We start from the raw sequence: 19,776 nt of genomic DNA on the forward strand, positions 1-19,776 counted from the left end.
TTCTGAAGGAGATCAGCCCTGGGATTTCTTTGGAAGGAATGATGCTAAAGCTGAAGCTCCAGTACTTTGGCCACCTCATGCGAAGAGTTGACTCATTGGAAAAGACTCTGATGCTGGGAGGGTTTGGGGGCAGGAGGAGAAGGGGACGACCGAGGATGAGATGGCTGGATGGCATCACAGACTCGATGGACGTGAGTCTGAGTGAACCCTGGAAGTTGGTGATGGACAGGGAGGCCTCGCGTGCTGCGATTCATGGGGTCCCAAAGAATCAGACACAAATAAGCGACTGAACTTAACTTAACTGAAAACCTACTTTGTCAAGTTGCTAAAATGATTACTATTGAACTTCATTTCCATATATTAAAAAAAAAAAGTTTGGTTGGTGCAGTAGGGCAGCAGCCATAGAGCCAGTGGCATGAGGGATGGGGCCATGACATGTGACAGCATGGTGAGAGGAATATGCTTGGTGGGCAAGTGTGAGATGTGCACAGAGAATGGTAGCTTCTCCCGTGTTTATACTCTCTACATAATGATGGGAACTGTGAGAGACTGTTGGAATTGTCCCCATGTCAGCTCATCTTCAAAGGTAGCCATTCATTTCACTGATTGCACTGATGTGTAGAGTTTCTTAATCCTATGAGAAGGGGCTTATCCCTTAACTGTAGGATAATAATGAGAGTGTGGGGTGACTCCTAAATCCAGGAACTCATGATCCTCCTCAGTGTGATGTATCCAGTGTATGGAGTCAATTTTAAAAGAGTTCAGAATGACTGGAAGAGACCCAGTTCAAGCCCAAAGGGTGAACTGTTTGTTATTCACACGCTAAGGAGAGTGAAAAATCTGGCTTAAAACTCAACATGCAAAAAACCAAGATCATGACATCCGGTCCCATTACTTCATGACAAATAGATGGCGAAACAATGGAATCAGAGAGAGACTTTATTTTCTTGGGTTCCAAAATCACTGCAGATGGTGACTGCAGCCATGAAATTAAAAAACACGTGCTCCTTGGAAGAAAAGTCATGACGAACCTAGACAGTATATTAAAAACCAGAGACATTACTCTGCCAACAGTTCCGACTAGTCAAAGCTATGGTTTTCCCAGTAGTCATGTATGGATGTGAGAGTTGGACCATAAAGAAGGCTTAACACCAAAGAATTAATGCTTTTGAGCTGTGGTGTTGGAGAAGACTCCTGAGAGTCCCTTGGACTGCAAGGAGATCCAACCAGTCAATCCTAAAGGAAATTGATCCTCAATATTCATTAGAAAAACTGATGCTGAAGCTGAAGCTCCCATACTTTGGCCACCTGATGTGAAGAACTGACTGATTGGAAAAGATCCTGATGCTGGGAAATATTGAAGGCAGAAGGAGAAGGGGACGACAGAAGATCAGATGGTTCAATGGCATCACTGGCTCAATGGACATGACTGAACAAACTCTGGGAGACAGTGAAGGACAGGAAGGCTGGCATGCTGCAGTCCCTGGGGTTGCAAAGAGTTGGACACAACTGATTGACCAAACAACAACAAAGCTGGACTCAGATGAGAACTTGAGACATTGGCTCATCAGCCCCTGTTCTTTTTCACTGATTTCTTCTAGTTTGTATATGGGAGAGATGAACTTATATGTAAAGGTGAGCTGCAGTGCCATTTCTCCTCTATGAATGCGATATGGACACTGAACCCCATCACCTTGTAGGTGAAAGAACTGATCGATGTCACTAAAGGTAAAACCATCCTCCCACCACTGTGCCACCTCCTTGCATAAACACGCACCCTAGACCAAGGGCTCTATTCTGCTCAGGAGCTGATCTCTTTGCAGTGCTCCTGCATGCAGCCTCTTAAGTACCTCACATCCTCTGGATTCCAGAGGGCAAACATAATTTTACATGCAAGTAGTTCTCAGTGAGGCAATGGGAGTGGAAGTGACATTTACCCATGCACAGGCTCATTTCCCCCTTAGGACTAAGTGGAATAAACCCAACCAATGCAACAAGAGTTGAAGTCACATGTTGATTATGGCACATCCACAGATTGAATGTTGCTGGTTCAATTCAGTTCAGTTGCTCAGTCGTGTCCGACTCTTTGCAACCCCATGAATCGCAGCACGCCAGGCCTCCCTGTCCATTACCAACTCCCAGAGTTTACCCAAACTCACGTCCATCGAGTCAGTGATGCCATCCAGCCATCTCATTCTCTGTCGTCCCCTTCTCCTTCTGCCCCCAACCCCTCCAAACATCAGGGTATTTTCCAATGAGTCAACCCTTCACATGAAGCCGAGCCTTTCTCAGGATGTACTCTGCATATCAATTAAATAAGCAGGGTGACAATATACAGTACTGACCTACTCCTTTTCCTATTTGGAACCAGTCTGTTGTTCCATGCCCTGTTCTAACTGGTGCTTCCTGACCTGCATATAGGTTTCTCAAAAGGCAGGTTAGGTGATCTGGTATTCCCATCTCTTTCAGAATTTTCCACAGTTTACTGTGATCCACACAGTCAAAGGTTTTGGCATAGCCAATAAAGCAGAAATAGATGTTTTTCTGGAGCTCTCTTGCTTTTTCCATGATCCAGCAGATGTTGGCAATTTGATCTCTGGTTCCTCTGCCTTTTCTAAAACCAGCTTGAACATCTGGAAGTTCACGGTTCACGTATTGCTGAAGCCTGGCTTGGAGAATTTTGAGCAGTACTTTACTAGCATGTGAGACGAGTGAAATTGTGCAGTAGTTTGAGCATTCTTTGGCATTGGCTTTCTTTGGGATTGGAATGAAAACTGACATTTTCCAGTCCAGTGGCCAGTGCTGAGTTTTCCAAATTTGCTGGCATACTGAGTATAGCAATTTCACAGCATCATCTTTCAGGATTTGAAATAGCTCCACTGGAATTCCATCACCTCCACTAGCTTTGTTCGTAGGGTTGCTTTCTAAGGCCCACTTGACTTCAAATTCCAGGATGTCTGGCTATAGGTGAGTGATCACACCATTATGATTATCTGGGTTGTGAAGATCTTTTTGGTACCATTATTCTGTGTATTCTTGCCACCTCTTCTTAGTATCTTTTGCTTCTGTTAGGTCCATACCATTTCTGTCCTTTATCGAGCCCATCTTTGCATGAAATGTTCCCTTGGTATCTCTAATTTTCTTCCTGAATGAAATCAACAAGCAGAATCATTTGTTATTTGAGAGCCTCTGTTGAGGTGTGTTATATGAAGTAAATAGAAGTTTATAAAAAGTTCAATATGTTCATATACATCTGTTACAGCAGCTAACTTAGAAACAAAAGAATTTTGCAGAGTTTTTCAAGAAAGAGTTTGTGCCAAAATCTGAAAACAGCATATATTGCTTGAGGTTCTGAAAAAGGATAAATTAAAAAATTCTTGGGTTCGTTTATTTAAGAAACATAGATTGTGTTCTCTCAAAGAAATTGTTTGGATATTCAAGATGTATCATATTTCAAATCTATTACTATTGTTTTGTCTTCAGGTGTTTTACAGCTGGAATGAGTGCTGCTTAATTTCTAGTGCATAAAATATAATTAATAAGAGGATCATGAGCTTAATGTTCTTCCTTATTTCTTTATATTTTGAGAGCAATTGATGAGAGAGAAGCACAGTTTGATCACCTCCCTGACAAGCTCCAAGACTTCCCAGCTATATTTCTTTGCTTCAGATAGGTATTGCTTCCTTGGAATCTTCTCTGGAACTCGGTTGCCAGAGAATAATATACAAACAGCATGCCTGAACCCTCTCATGTTTCACCATAGCACTTACTGCTTTCTGCTTTACAAGATACTTGTTTTCCATTTGTTACTACCAGCATGTCTGTCCTACATGATTATAAGGTACAGAATAGATCGCAGACATCTAGAACATTTAGCTCATCAGATGATCAATGACCACTGATTAATGAGAAATGAATCCACATTCTTACCTAGATGGTCTCACCCATCATCAATGCCATTTATATTTACATGCAGCCCAAACGGATCCTCTGATCTCCAAACCCATATCCAACTACGTTCTTGACATTCATTTCAATATATCATAGGAATTTCTAAGTTAACATATCCAAAACCAAACTTTTAATTCATATCACAATATGTTACTTCAGACTCCTGCTAATGAAAGTAAAACTAATGACTTGATGGTGGTATTAGAATAAGCACTCAGGGGCTTCCCTCGTGGTCAGGTGTCAATATAGGGGACACGGGTTCCAACCCTGACCCAGGAAGATCCCACATAACTGCCGGCCAACTAAGTCCCCAAGTCACACCTACTGAGCTCATGTGTTACAGCTATTGAAGCCCATGCACCTAGAGCCCGTGCTCTTTAACACAAGAAGCCACCACAATGAGAAGCCTGAACACCACAACAAAAAGTAGCCCCAATCGCCTCAACTAGAGAAAGCCCATGCGCAGCAACAAAGACCCAGTGCAACCAAAAATAAATCAATAAATTCATTTATTTAAAAAACAAATAATAAACACTTAGATCCCTGACTTTATCTTTTGCTTCAGGGCTGATCATTTATCAAGCAACCTGGGTATCCATGTCTATCAGTGGTTTCCACATGGTACAGAACAGAGTGATCGACAAAGAGCATTTGAAAACTTTGTACCAGCTACAGTTATACAATATTGCAGTTTCAAAGTGTACAGTGCCTGGGCTTGCCTGAGTGATAGCACCTTTTTATACAATCCATTTCTGAGATCTGCTTTCATTTGCAGATCCAAGAACTGTAATTGTTAGATTTCTGAATATTAATCAAATTCTGAGAAATATCTCAGGCTAAAGTTTGAACTGGATATTAAGGAAATAGTTGGCAGTGGGAGACATTCTCCTAATTTACCTTGAAGGCATATATCTTTGAATGGTTCAGATGATCCAGGACCTTTATTTATTTATTTATTTGCATCTTTGAATTTTTTTTTTACTTTATTTTACTTTACAATACTGTATTGGTTTTGCCATACATCAACATGAATCTACCACGGTGTACGTGAGTTCCCATTCCTGAACCCCCCTCCCATCTCCCTCCCTATACCATCTCTCTGGGTCATCCCAGTGCACCAGCCCCAAGCATCCTGTATCCTGCATCGAACCTAGACTGGCAATTCATTTCTTACATGATATTATGCATGTTTCAATGCCATTCTCCCAAATCATCCCACCCTCTTCCTCTCCCACAGTCCAAAATTCTGTTCTATACCTCTGTGTCTCGTTTGCTGTCTCGCATACAGGGTTATCATTATCATCTTTCTAAATTCCATATATATGTGTTAGTATACTGTATTGGTGTTTTTCTTTCTGGCTTACTTCACTCTGCATAATAGGCTCCAGTTTCATCCGTCTCATTATAACTGATTCAAATGTATTCTTTTTAATGGCTGAGTAAGACTCCATTGTGTATATGTACCACAGCTTTCTTATCCATTCATCTGCTGATGGACATCTAGGTTGCTTCCATGTTCTGGCTATTATAAACAGTGCTGCAATGAACATTGGGGTACATGTGTTTCTTTCCATTCTGGTTTCCTCAGTGTGTATGCCCAGCAGTGGGATTGCTGGGTCATAAGGCAGTTCTATTTGAAATTTTTTAAGGAATCTCCACACGGTTCTCCATAGTGGCTGCACTAATTTGCATTTCCACCAACAGTGTCAGGGGGTTCCCTTTTCTCCACACCCTGTCCAGCATTTATTGATTGTAGACTTTTGGATCGCAGCCATCTGACTGATGTGAAATGGTACCTCATTGTGGTTTTGATTTTCATTTCTCTGATAATGAGTGATGTTGAGCATCTTTTCATGTGTTTGTTAGCCATCCATATGTCTTCTTTGGAGAAATGTCTATTTAGGTCTTTGGCCCATTTTTTGATTGGGTCGTTTATTTTTCTGGAATTGAGCTGATTGAGTTGCTTGTATATTTTTGAGATTAGTTGTTTGTCAGTTGCTTCATTTGCTATTATTTTCTCCCATTCAGAAGGCTGTCTTTTCACCTTGCTTATAGTTTCCTTTGTTGTGCAGAAGCTTTTAATTTTAATTAGGTCCCATTGGTTTATTTTTGCTTTAATTTTCAGTATTCTGGGAGGTGGGTCATAGAGGATCCTGCTGTGATTTATGTCGGAGAGTGTTTTGCCTATGTTCTCCTCTAGGAGTTTTATAGTTTCTGGTCTTACATTTAGATTTTTAATCCATTTGAGTTTATTTTTGTGTGTGGTGTTAGAAAGTGATCTAGTTTCATTCTTTTACAAGTGGTTGACCAGTTTTCCCAGCACCACTTGTTAAAGAGATTGCCTTTACTCCATTGTATATTCTTGCCTCCTTTGTCGAAGATAAGGTGTCCATAGGTGTGTGGATTTATCTCTGGGCTTTCTATTTTGTTCCATTGATCTATATTTCTGTCTTTGTGCCAGTAACGTACTGTCTTGATGACTGTAGCTTTGTAGTAGAGCCTGAAGTCAGGCGAGTTGATTCCTCCAGTTACATTCTTCTTTCTCAAGATTGCTTTGGCTATACGAGGTTTTTTGTATTTCCATACAAATTGTGAAATTATTTGTTCTAGTTCTGTGAAAAATACCGCTGGTAGCTTGATAGGGATTGCATTGAATCTATAGATTGCTTTGGGTATTATACTCATTTTCACTATATTGATTCTTCCAATCCATGAACATGGTATATTTCTCCATCTATTACTGTCCTCTTTGATTTCTTTCATCAGTGTTTTATAATTTTCTATATATAGGTCTTTAGTTTCTTTAGGTAGATATATTCCTAAGTATTTTGTTACTTTCGTTGCAATGGTAAATGGAATTGTTTCCTTAATTTCTTTTTCTACTTTCTCATTATTAGTGTATAGGAATGCAAGGGATTTCTGTGTGTTGATTTTATATCCTGCAACTTTACTGTATTCATTGATTAGCTCTAGTAATTTTCTGGTAGAGTCTTTAGGATTTTCTATGTAGAAGATCATGTCATCTGCAAACAGTGAGAGTTTTACTTCTTCTTTTCCAATTTGGATTCCTTTTATTACTCTTTCTGCTCTGATTGCTGTGGCCAAAACTTCCAGAACTATGTTGAATAGTAGTGGTGAAAGTGGGCACCCTTGTCTTGTTCCTGACTTTAGGGGAAATGCTTTCAATTTTTCACCATTGAGGATAATGTTTGCTGTGGGTTTGTCATAGATAGCTTTTATTATGTTGAGGTATGTTCCTTCTATTCCTGCTTTCTGGAGAGTTTTTATCATAAATGGATGTTGAATTTTGTCAAAGGCCTCCTCTGCATCTATTGAGATAATCATATGGCTTTTATTTTTCAATTTGTTAATGTGGTGAATTATATTGATTGATTTGTGGATATTGAAGAATCCTTGCATCCCTGGGATAAAGCCCACTAGGTCATGGTGTATGATTTTTTTAATGTGTTGTTGGATTCTGATAGCTAGAATTTTGTTGAGGATTTTTTCATCTATGTTCATCAGTGATATTGGCCTGTAGTTTTCTTTTTTGTGACATCTTTGTCAGGTTTTGGTATTAGGGTGATGGTAGCCTCTTAGAATGAGTTTGGAAGTTTACATTCCTCTGCAACTTTCTGAAACATCAAAGAATATGTGCACAGAATAGGGGATAATGGAAGAGCAGGTTAAGTAAGCATAGTCTACCCACAAAAAGAGCTAACCCTGGCTCTTCATTTTCCTGACTATTCTTACCTTGTTTTTTTTTTTTTTTCATTTGAAGTCATTCAGTGGTGTCCAACGCTTTGAAAACCCATGGACCATAGCCTGCCAGGCTCCTTGGTCCATGGGATTTCCCAGGCAAGAATACTGGTGTGGGTTGCCATTTCCTCCTCCAGGCGATCTTCCTGGCCCAGGGATCACTCATGTCTCCGCATATCCTTTATTACAGGTGGATTCTTTACTGCTGAGCAGTAAAGCAAACTCTCTCGCTGACCCAGAACCTGCTTTGTTATGTTATCCCTGTCTTTCTGGCCTGTTTCAGAACCATCAGACCCCTCTGTGATTAGTGGCATGTAGCTGTTTCCGATTCCAGTCTTGGCTTTATTTCCATAGTGCCTCAATTTAGCTATACTCAGTGTCAAAGTTGGCATATGTAAGGGGACCTTTTTTTCCCTGTGAGCATGATCATAAAACCCCTGAAACATGCTGTTTAAATAACTGTGGATCATTTAGATTCCAAATCGCTGTTTGAATGGCAGAGTTGAGGTTTTGCTGCTGCTGTTTTTAATTCTATTTTGCTAGCTGAACCATAATGAGTATAAAGCAAGTTACATTGAAGTTCTTTTCCCCTCTTCTTTGAAAGAGTATGAGGGTATCTATTACTCTTATCACTAGAAGTAATTAGAAGATCACCAGTGAATTAATTTTCTAGAGGAAGCAGGAGTCATTCTCAGGCACAGAAGTCAGATAGTAGCCCCAGGTAGGGGCACTGGGAAGTAACTGATGGGCCATGTGAGCAAGAGAGCAGTGTACTTACTGATGGGTATTTTGTAAGATCAATTTGGATTTTAGAGCTTGAGGATTCAGTGCTTAATGCACAGAGGGACATGTTTCACTTTGCTTGGAAGATGTCCTGTAATCACTGTGGAGATTCTCTCAAGATCTGGAGGCATTTCAGCATATTGTAGAAAAGCTGTTACATTGAAAGAATCATCTCAATCTTAAAAATATATTTAGAGAGGCAGTTCTAAGATGGCAGAGAAATAGGATGGGGAGATGACTTTCTCCCTCACAAATTCATCTAAAGAACATTTCAACGCTGAGTAAATTCCACAAAACAATTTCTGAATGCTGGCAGAAGACATCAGGCACCCAGAAAATCAGATCATTGTCTTCAAAAATACGTAGGAAAAAATATAAAAGACGAAAAAAGAGACAAAGGAGGTAGGGAGGGAGCTCTAGGGATGGGACTCCCTTCCCGGGAAGAGAATCTTAAGAAGAGAGGTTTCCAAACACCAGGAAACAGTCTTGCTGCCGAAACTGTGGCGAGCCTTGGAAGCACAGAGGGCAACATAACAGGAAGGAAAAATAAATAAATAATTAAAACCAACAGATTATGAGCCCAACAGTAACTCCCACAGCGGAGAAGCAGCACAGACGCCTGCATCCACCACTAGCAAGGGGGACTGGGCAGGGAGGCGCGGGAGGTGCAGGCTGCAGTGCTTTTCAAGAATCGGGCCAAAACACCCCACACATAACCAGAGCGAACTAACTTGGGCTAGCAAACCAGACTGTGGGATAGCTACAACACAAAAAGCTAGAACATAAGACACCACCATGACCGTGCACAGAACAAAGGATCGAACAGAAATAGCCGGCTGCTGACCATTCCCCTCCAGTGACCGGCAGCCAAAGCTGTAAGGGCTGGAAGGGGGCAATCGCAGCCCAAGAGAGACATTACCTACCAAAATGAAAGCAGGCTTCTTTGCTAATTAAGACTTCTGGGGGTTCAGGACAGTCATCATCCACCTGAGAAGGGATGCCAGAGGTACACCCAGAAAACTGAGCAGCAGAGATGGGAAAGGTGATAAGTCGCAGCCACCACGCTCGCCAAACACCTGAGCTACTCGGTCCTGGGAAGGGCACAAAACACAGGCCCAACCAAATCTGCACCTCAGAGGGCTACCTGAGCACCAAGCCTGAGCGGCTTAGACCGGGGAGGTGCATGCAGCCTAGGACCGGCCTCAGACGGTTCCTGGCGGAGCAACATAAAGCCTGAGCAGTGCATCGTGAGCAGGGGCAGGCCCAGCGTGGCTGAGACACTGCGAGCACACACCAGTGTTATTTGTTTGCAACATCCCTCCCTCCCCACAGCGCGACTGAACAAGTGAGCCTAAAAAAAAAAAGTGTCCACCACCGCCCCCCCCCACCCCGTGTCAGGGCAGAAATGAGACACTGAAGAGACCAGCAAACAGAAGAAGATAAACAGAGAGAACCGCCTTGGAATTACCCCACACTGCCCACAACACCAGAGAAAGGGCCAGATGTATCTTTACTATTTTTACTATCATTCCTTTTTTTTTTTTTTTTTGGTTGATGTTGTGTGATTGTTTTTTCTTCTTTTCTTTTTCTTCTTCTTTTTTTAACTTTTTTAATTTTCTAAGCCCTCTATTTCTCTTTTAATTTTTATTTTTATAACCTACTATTACTCTTCAAAAATAAAAGACCCTATTTTTTAAGCAAACACCATATATAGTCTTTTTGTGGTTGTTGTTGTTGTTTTTTAATAATTCTTGTAGCTTTGTGGGTTTCTTTCCTTATTCTTCTTTTCTTTAATATTGTATTTTTGAAACTCCAACCTCTACTCTAGATTTTTAATCTTTGTTTTTTGGTATTTGTCATCAATTTTGTACATTTAAAAACCCAATCTTCAGTACCCAATTTTACCTGAGAGCGAGATTACTGGCTTGACCACTCTCTCTTCCTTTGGATTCTCCTTTTTCCCCACCAGGTGGCCTCTGTCTCTTCCCTCCCCCTTCTCTTTTCTACCCAATTCTATGAATCTCTGTGTGTTCCAGACGGTGGAGAACACTTAGGGAACTTGTTACTAGCTGGATCTGTCTTTCTCCTTTTCATTTCCCTCTTTTATCCTCCTGGCCACCTGTCTACTTCCTCCTTCTCCTCTTCCCTGTATAACTCCGTGAACACCTCTGAGCGGTCCAGACTGTGAAGTGCACATAGGAAGTGATTACTGGCTAGCTTGCTCTCTCCCCTTTTGATCCCACCTCATCTCATTCAAGTCACCTCTAACTACCCCCTCCCTCTTCTCTTCTCCATGTAACTCAGTGAACCTCTCTGGGTGTGCCTCAATGTGGAGAAACTTTTCATCTTTAACCTAGATGTTTTGTCATAGGTGCTGTATAGATGCAGAAGTCTGGAGGTTAATGTAAAAATAAAACTGAAAACCAGAAGCAGGAGGCTTAAGTCCGAATCCTGAGAACATCAGAGAACTCCTTAATCCAGGGAATATTAATCGATAGGAGCTCATCAAATGCCTCCACACCTACACTGAAACCAAGCACTACCCAAGGGCCAACAAGTTCCAGAGCAAGACATACCATGCAAATTCTCCAGTAACACAGGAACACACCCCTGAGCTTCAATATACAGGCAGCTTAAAGTTACTCCAAAACCATTGATGTCTCATAACCCATTACTGGTCACTTCATTGCACTCCAGAGAGAAGAAATCCAGCGCCACCCACCAGAACTCCAACACATGCCTCCCTAATCAAAAAACCTTGACAAGCCACTGATACAACCCCACCCACAGTGAGGAAATTCCACAAATTCCCAGATTATAGAAAGGCCACCGCAAACGCAGCAATATAACCAAGATGAAGAGACTGAGGAATACTCAGCAGGTAAAGGAACAGGAGAAATGCCCACCAAACCAAACAAAAGAGGAAGAGATAGGGAATCTATCTGAGAAAGAATTTCGAATAATGATAATGAAAATGATTGAAAATTTTGAAATCAAAATGGAATCACAGATAAATAGCCTGGAGACAAGGATTAAGAAGATGCAAGAAAGGTTTAACAAGGACCTAGAAGAAATTAAAAAGAGTCAATATATAATGAATAATGCAATAAATGAGATCAGAAACACTCTGGAGGCAACAAATAGTAGTATAACAGAGGCAGAAGATAGGATTAGTGAAATAAAAGACAGAATGGTAGAAATAAATGAATCAGAGAGGAAAAAAGAAAAACAAATTAAAAGAAATGAGGACAATCTCAGAGACTTCCAGGACAATATGAAACTCTCCAACATATGAATTATAGGAGTCCCAGAAGAAGAAGACAAAAAGAAAGACCATGAGAAAATCCTTGAGGAGTTAATAGTTGAAAACTTCCCTAAAATGGGGAAGGAAATAATTACCAAAATCCAAGAAACCCAGAGAGTTCCAAATAGGATAAACCCAAGATGAAACACCCCATGACACATATTAATCAAATTAACAAAGATCAAACACAAAGAACAAATATTAAAAGTACCAAGGGAAAAACAACAAATAACACACAAGGGGATTCCCATAAGGATAACTGCAGATCTTTCAATGGAAACTCTTCAGGCCAGGAGGGAATGGCAAGACATACTTAAAGTGATGAAAGAAAATAACCTACAGCCCAGATTACTGTACCCAGCAAGGATCTCATTCAAAGATGAAGGAGAAATCAAAAGCTTTACAGACAAGCAAAAGCTGAGAGAATTCAGCACCACCAAACCAGCTCTCCAACAAATTCTAAAGGATATTCTCTAGACAGGAAACACAAAAAGGGCATACAAACCCGAACCCCAAACAATAAAGTAAATGGCAATGGGATCATACTTATCAATAATTACCTTGAACATAAATGGGTTGAATGCCCCAACCAAAAGGCAAAGACTGGCTGAATGGATACAAAAATAAGATCCCTATATATGCTGCCTACAAGAGACCCACCTCAAAACAAGAGACACATACTGAAAGTGAAGGGCTTGAAAAAGATATTCCACACAAATAGAGACCAAAAGAAAGCAGGAGTAGCAATACTCATATCCAATAAAATAGACTTTAAAACAAAGGCTGTGAAAAGAGACAAAGAAGGCCACTACATAATGATCAAAGGATCAATCCAAGAAGAAGATATAACAATTATAAATATATATGCACCCAACATAGGAGCACTGCAATATGTAAGACAAATGCTAACAAGTATGAAAGGGGAAATTAACAATAACACTCAAACCTATGGACAGATCAACCAAACAAAAATTAACAAAGAAACGCAAACTTTGAATGATACAATAGACCAGTTAGACCTAATTGATATCTATAGGACATTTCATCCCAAAACAATGAATTTCACCTTTTTCTCAAGTGTTCAGGAAACCTTCTCCAGGATAGATCACATACTGAGCCATAAATCTAACCTTGATAAATTCAAAAAAATCGAAATCATTCCAAGCATCTTTTCTGACCATAATGCATTAAGATTAAATGTAAATTAGAGGGGAAAAAAAACCTATTAAAAATTCCAACATATGGAGGCTGAACAACACGCTTCTGAATAACCAACAAATCACCAGAAGAAATAAAAAAAGAAATAAAAATATGCATAGAAATGAATAAAAATGAAAACACAACAACTCAAAACCTGTGGGACACTATAAAAGCAGTGCTAAGAGGAAAGTTCACAGTAATAAAGGCATACCTCCAGAAACAAGAAAAAAGTCAAATAAATAACCTAACTCTACACCTAAAGCAACTAGAAAAGGAAGAAATGGAGAACCCCAGAGTTAGTAGAAGGAAAGAAATCTTAAAAATTAGGGCAGAAATAAATGCAAAAGAAACAAGAGACCATAGCAAAAATCAACAAAGCCAAAAGCAGGTTCCTTGAAAGGATAAATAAAATTGACAAACCATTAGCCAGACTCATCAAGAAACAAAGGGAGAAAAATCAAATCAATAAAATTAGAAATGAAAATGGAGAGATCACAACAGACAACACAGAAATACAAACGATCATAAGAGACTACTATCAGCAATTATATGCCAATAAAATGGACAACATGGAAGAAATGGACAAATTCTTAGAAAAGTACAACTTTCCAAAACTGAACCAGGAAGAAATAGAAAAGCTTAACAGACCCATCACAAGCACAGAAATTGAAACTGCAATCAGAAATCTTCCAGCAAACAAAAGCCCAGGTCCAGAAATCTTCACAGCTGAATTCTACCAAAAATTTAGAGAAGAGCTAACACCTATCCTACTCAAACTCTTCCAGAAAATTGCAGAGGAAGGTAAACTTCCAAACTGATTCTATAAGGCTACCATCACCCTAATACCAAAACCTGACAAAGATGCCACAAAAAAAGAAAACTACAGGCCAATATCATTGATGAACATAGATGAAAAAATCCTCAACAAAATTCTAGCAATAAGAATCCAACAACACATTAAAAAGATCATACACCATGACCTAGTGGGCTTTATCCCAGGGATGCAAGGATTCTTCAATATCCACAAATCAATCAATGTAGTTCACCACATTAACAAATTGAAAAATAAAAGCCATATGATTATCTCAATAGATGCAGAGGAGGCCTTTGACAAAATTCAACATCCATTTATGATAAAAACTCTCCAGAAAGCAGGAATAGAAGGAACATACCTCAACATAATAAAAGCTATCTATGACAAACCCACAGCAAACATTATCCTCAATGGTGAAAAATTGAAAGCATTTCCCCTAAAGTCAGGAACAAGACAAGGGTGCCCACTTTCACCGCTACTGTTCAACATAGTTCTGGAAGTTTAGTCATAGCAATCAGAGCAGAAAAAGAAATAAAAGGAATTCAAATTGGAAAAGAAGAAGTAAAACTCTCACTGTTTGCAGATGACATGATCCTCTACATAGAAAACCCTAAAGACGCCACCAGAAAATTACTAGAGCTAATCAATGAATATACTAAAGTTGCAGGATATAAAATCAACACACAGAAATCCCTTGCATTCCTATACACTAATAATGAGAAAGTAGAAAAAGAAATTAAGGAAACAATTCCATTCACCATTGCACCGAAAGGAATAAAATACTTAGGAATATATCCACCTAAAGAAATTAAAGACCTATATATAGAAAATTATAAAACACTGATGAAAGAAATCAAAGAGGACAGTAATAGATGGAGAAATATACCATGTTCATGGATTGGAAGAATCAATATAGTGAAAATGAGTATACTACCCAAAGCAATCTACAGATTCAATGCAATCCCTATCAAGCTACCAGCGGTATTTTTCACAGAACTAGAACAAATAATTTCACAATTTGTATGGAAATACAAAAAACTTCGAATAGCCAAAGCAATCTTGAGAAAGAAGAATGTAACTGGAGGAATCAACTCGCCTGACTTCAGGCTCTACTACAAAGCCACAGTCATCAAGACAGTACGTTACTGGCACAAAGACAGAAACATAGATCAGTGGAACAAAATAGAAAGCCCAGAGATAAATCCACACACCTATGGACACCTTATCTTCGACAAAGGAGGCAAGAATATACAATGGAGTAAAGACAATCTCTTTAACAAGTGGTGCTGGGAAAACTGGTCAACCACTTGTGGAACGCATGTACACCCGTGGTGGATTCATGTCAATGTATGGCAAAACCAATACAGAATTGTAAAGTAAAATAAAAAATAAATAAACACATTTTTTTAAAAATGAAACTAGATCACTTTCTAACACCACACACAAAAATAAACTCAAATGGATTAAAGATCTAAATGTAAGACCAGAAACTATAAAACTCCTAGAGGAGAACATAGGCAAAACACTCTCTGACATAAATCAGAGCAGGATCCTTTATGATCCACCTCCCATAATACTGAAAATAAAAGCAAAAATAAACCAATGGGATCTAATTAAAATTAAAAGCTTCTGCACAACAAAGGAAACTATAAGCAAGGTGAAAAGACAGCCTTCTGAATGGGAGAAAATAATAGCAAATGAAGCAACTGACAAACAACTAATCTCAAAAACATACAAGCAACTCAATCAGCTCAACTCCAGAAAAATAAACGACCCAATCAAAAAATGGGCCAAAAAAGTAAATAGACATTTCTCCAAAGAAGACATATGGATGGCTAACAAACACATGAAAAGATGCTCAACATCACTCATTGTCAGAGAAATGCAAATCAAGACCACAATGAGGTACCATTTCACACCAGTCTGAATGGCTGCGATCCAAAAGTCTACAAACAATAAATGCTGGAGAGGGTGTGGAGAAAAGGGAACCCTCTTACACTGTTGGTGGGAATGCAAACTAGTACAGCCACTATGGAGAACAGTGTGGAGATTCCTTAAAAATTTTCAAATAGAACTGCCTTATGACCCAGCAATCCCACTGCTGGGCATACACACCGAGGAAACCAGAATTGAAAGAGACACATGTACCCCAATGTTCATTGCAGCACTGTTTATAATAGTCAGGACATGGAAACCACCTAGATGTCCATCAGTAGATGAATGGATAAGAAATCTGTGGTACATAAACACAATGGAGTCTTACTCAGCCATTAAAAAGAATACATTTGAATCAGTTATAATGAGATGGATGAAACTGGAGCCTATTATCCAGAGCGAAGTAAGCCAGAAAGAAAAACACCAATACAGTATAGTAACACATATATATGGAATTTAGAAAGATGGTAATGATGACCCTGTATGCGAGACAGAAAAGAGACACAGATATGTAGAACGGACTGTTGGACTCTGAGGGAGAGGGAGAGAGTGGGATGATTTGGGAGAATGGCATTGAAACATGTATACTATCATGTAAGAAACGAATCGCCAGTCTATGTTCGATACAGGATACAGGATGCTTGGGGCTGGTGCACGGGGCTGATTCAGAGAGATGATATGGGGTGGGACGTGGGAGGGGGGTTCATGATTGGGAACTCATGTACACCCGTGGCAGATTCATGTCAATGTATGGCAAAACCAATACAGTATTGTAAAGTAAAATAAAGTAAAAATTAAAATTAATAAAGTAAAAATAAATTAATTAAATTTTAAAAACCATTACAAAAAAATAAAATTAAAAATATATATATTTAATGGCTTCAGAGGATCTTATGTGAGAGATATAAAGCAATTAAACTGAAAAAAGAAATGCAAAACAAATTAGGAAGAGATCAAGGAAAACCCCACAAGTTTTATTGTTTGTTGAAAAGTGGTACCAGCCTACTTAAAAGAGGTAAAATTTGAATAACACATGGATCTTCAAATACCTATTTTGCTTAACTAGGCTTTGTTAGCTGTGTGTATTGCAATCAGTATTATCTCTAAGAATCACTAACAGATGTTATTCTTTATCTGTCACCTAAATTCTAGTTAATGTATCTTAGAAGTATCAATTAAGAGGTGAGAAAAAAAACATTAAGTTGTACAGAAAGATCATTAAGAGCATAATGGAGCTGGTGGAGGTATAATTTGGTAGAAACTCTTCTGCAATTAGGTAGTAATGCAAGACCTTTTAGAACACCCAAAAAAGATGTCCTTTTCATTATAGGGGACTGGAATGCAAAAGTAGGAAGTCAAGAAACACCTGGAGTAACAGGCAAATTTGGCCTTGGAATGAGGAATGAAGCAGGGCAAAGATTAATAGAGTTTTGCCAAGAAAATGCACTGGTCATAGCAAACACCCTTTTCCAACAACACAAGAGAAGACTCTACACATGGACATCACCAGATGATCAACACTGAAATCAGACTGATTATATTCTTTACAGCCAAAGATGGAGAAGCTCTATACAGTCAACAAAAACAAGACCAGGAGCACAGTGGCTCAGATCATGAACTCCTTATTACCAAATTCAAACTCAAATTGAAGAAAATAGGGAAAACCGTAGACCATTCAGGTATGACCTAAATCAAATCCCTTATGATTATACAGTGGAAGTGAGAAATAGATTTAAGGGCCTGGATCTGATAGATAGAGTGCCTGATGAACTATGGAATGAGGTTCGTGACATTGTACAGGAGACAGGGATCAAGACCATCCCGATGGAAAAGAAATGCAAAAAAGCAAAACGGCTGTTTGGGGAGGCATTACAAATAGCTGTGAAAAGAAGAGAAGCGAAAAGCAAAGGAGAAAAGGAAAGATATAAGCATCTGAATGCAGAGTTCCAAAGAATAGCAAGAAGAGATAAGAAAGCCTTCTTCAGCGATCAGTGCAAAGAAATAGAGGCAAACAACAGAATGGGAAAGACTAGAGATCTCTTTAAGAAAATTAGAGATACCAAGGGAACATTTCATGCAAATATGGGCTCAATACAGGACAGAAATGGTATGGACCTAACAGAAGCAGAAGACATTAAGAAGAGGTGGCAAGAATTCATGGAAGAATTCATGTTCATGGGGTACAAAAAAGATCTTCACAACCCAGATAATCATGATGATGTGATCACTAATTTAGAGCCAGACATCTTGGAATGTGAAGTCAAGTGGGTCTTAGAAAGCATCACTACGAACAAAGCTAGTGGAGGTGATGGAATTCCAGTGGAGCTGTTTTAAATCCTGAAAGATGATGCTGTGAAAGTGCTGCACTCAATATGCCAGCAAATTTGGAAAACTCAGCAGTGGCCACAGGACTGGAAAAGGTCAGTTTTCATTCCAATCCCAAAGAAAGCCAATGCCAAAGAATGCTCAAACTACTGCAGAATTTCACTCATCTCACATGCTAGTAAAATAATGCTCAAAATTCTCCAAGGCAGGCTTCAGCAATATGTGAACCGTGAACTCCCTGATGTTCAAGCTGGTTTTAGAAAAGGCAGAGGAACCAGAGATCAAATTGCCAACATCTGCTGGATCATCAAAAAAGCAAGAGAGTTTCAGAAAAACATCTATTTCTGCTTATGGACTATGCTAAAGCCTTTGACTGTGTAGATCACAATAAACTGTGGAAAATTCTGAAAGAGATGGGAATACCAGACCACCTAACCTGCCTCTTGAGAAATCTGTATGTAGGTCAGGAAGCAACAGTTAGAACTGGACATGGAACAACAGAATGGTTCCAAATAGGAAAAGGAGTCCGTCAAGGCTGTATATTGTCACCCTGCTTATTTAACTTATATGCAGAGTACATCATGAGAAACGCTGGACTGGAAGAAACACAAGCTGGAATCAAGATTGCCAGGAGAAATATCAATAACCTCAGATATGCAGATGACACCACCCTTATGGCAGAAAGTGAAGAGGAGCTAAAAAGCCTCTTGACGAAAATGAAAGAGGAGAGCGAAAAAGTTGGCTTAAAGCTCAACATTCAGAAAACGAAGATCGTGGCATCCAGTCCCATCACTTTATGGGAAATAGATGGGGAAACAGGGGAAACAGTGTCAGACTTTATTTTGGGGGGCTCCAAAATCACTGCAGATGTGACTGCAGCCATGAAATTAAAAGATGCTTACTCCTTGGAAGAAAAGTTATGACCAACCTGGATAGTATATTCAAAAGCAGAGACATTACTTTGCCGACTAACGTCCGTCTAGTCAAGGCTATGGTTTTTCCTGTGGTCATGTATGGATGTGAGAGTTGGACTGTGAAGAAGGATGAGCGCTAAAGAATTGATGCTTTTGAACTGTGGTGTTGGAGAAGATTCTTGAGGGTCCCTTGGACTGCAAGGAGATCCAACCAGTCCATTCTGAAGGAGATCAGCCCTGGGATTTCTTTGGAAGGAATGATGCTAAAGCTGAAGCTCCAGCCACCTCATGCAAAGAGTTGACTCATTGGGAAAGACTCTGATGCTGGGAGGGATTGGGGGCAGGAGAAGGGGACAACCGAGGATGAGATGGCTGGATGGCATCACAGACTTGATGGACGTGAGTCTGTGTGAACTCCGGGAGATGGTAATGGATAGGGAGGCCTGGCTGCTGCAGTTCATGGGGTCGCAAAGAGTCGGACACGACTGAGTGACTGATCTGAACTGAACTGAACTGTAGCAATTTTAAGTGCTGCTGCTAAGTCACTTCAGTCGTGTCCGACGTGCGACCCCATAGCCAGCAGCCCACCAGGGTCCCCTGTCCCTGGGATTCTCCAGGTAAGAACACTGGAGTGGGTTGCCATTTCCTTCTCCAGTGCATGAAAGTGAAAAGGGAAAGTGAAGCTGCTCAGTCGTGTCTGACTCTTAGCGACCCTAAGGACTGCAGCCTACCAGGCTCCTCCGTGCATGGGATTTTCCAGGCAAGAGTACTGGAGTGGGGTGCCATATCCA

The sequence above is a fragment of the Oryx dammah genome, unplaced genomic scaffold (assembly GCF_014754425.2).
Source record: "Oryx dammah isolate SB20612 unplaced genomic scaffold, SCBI_Odam_1.1 HiC_scaffold_4, whole genome shotgun sequence".
NCBI classification, from domain to species: domain Eukaryota; kingdom Metazoa; phylum Chordata; class Mammalia; order Artiodactyla; family Bovidae; genus Oryx; species Oryx dammah.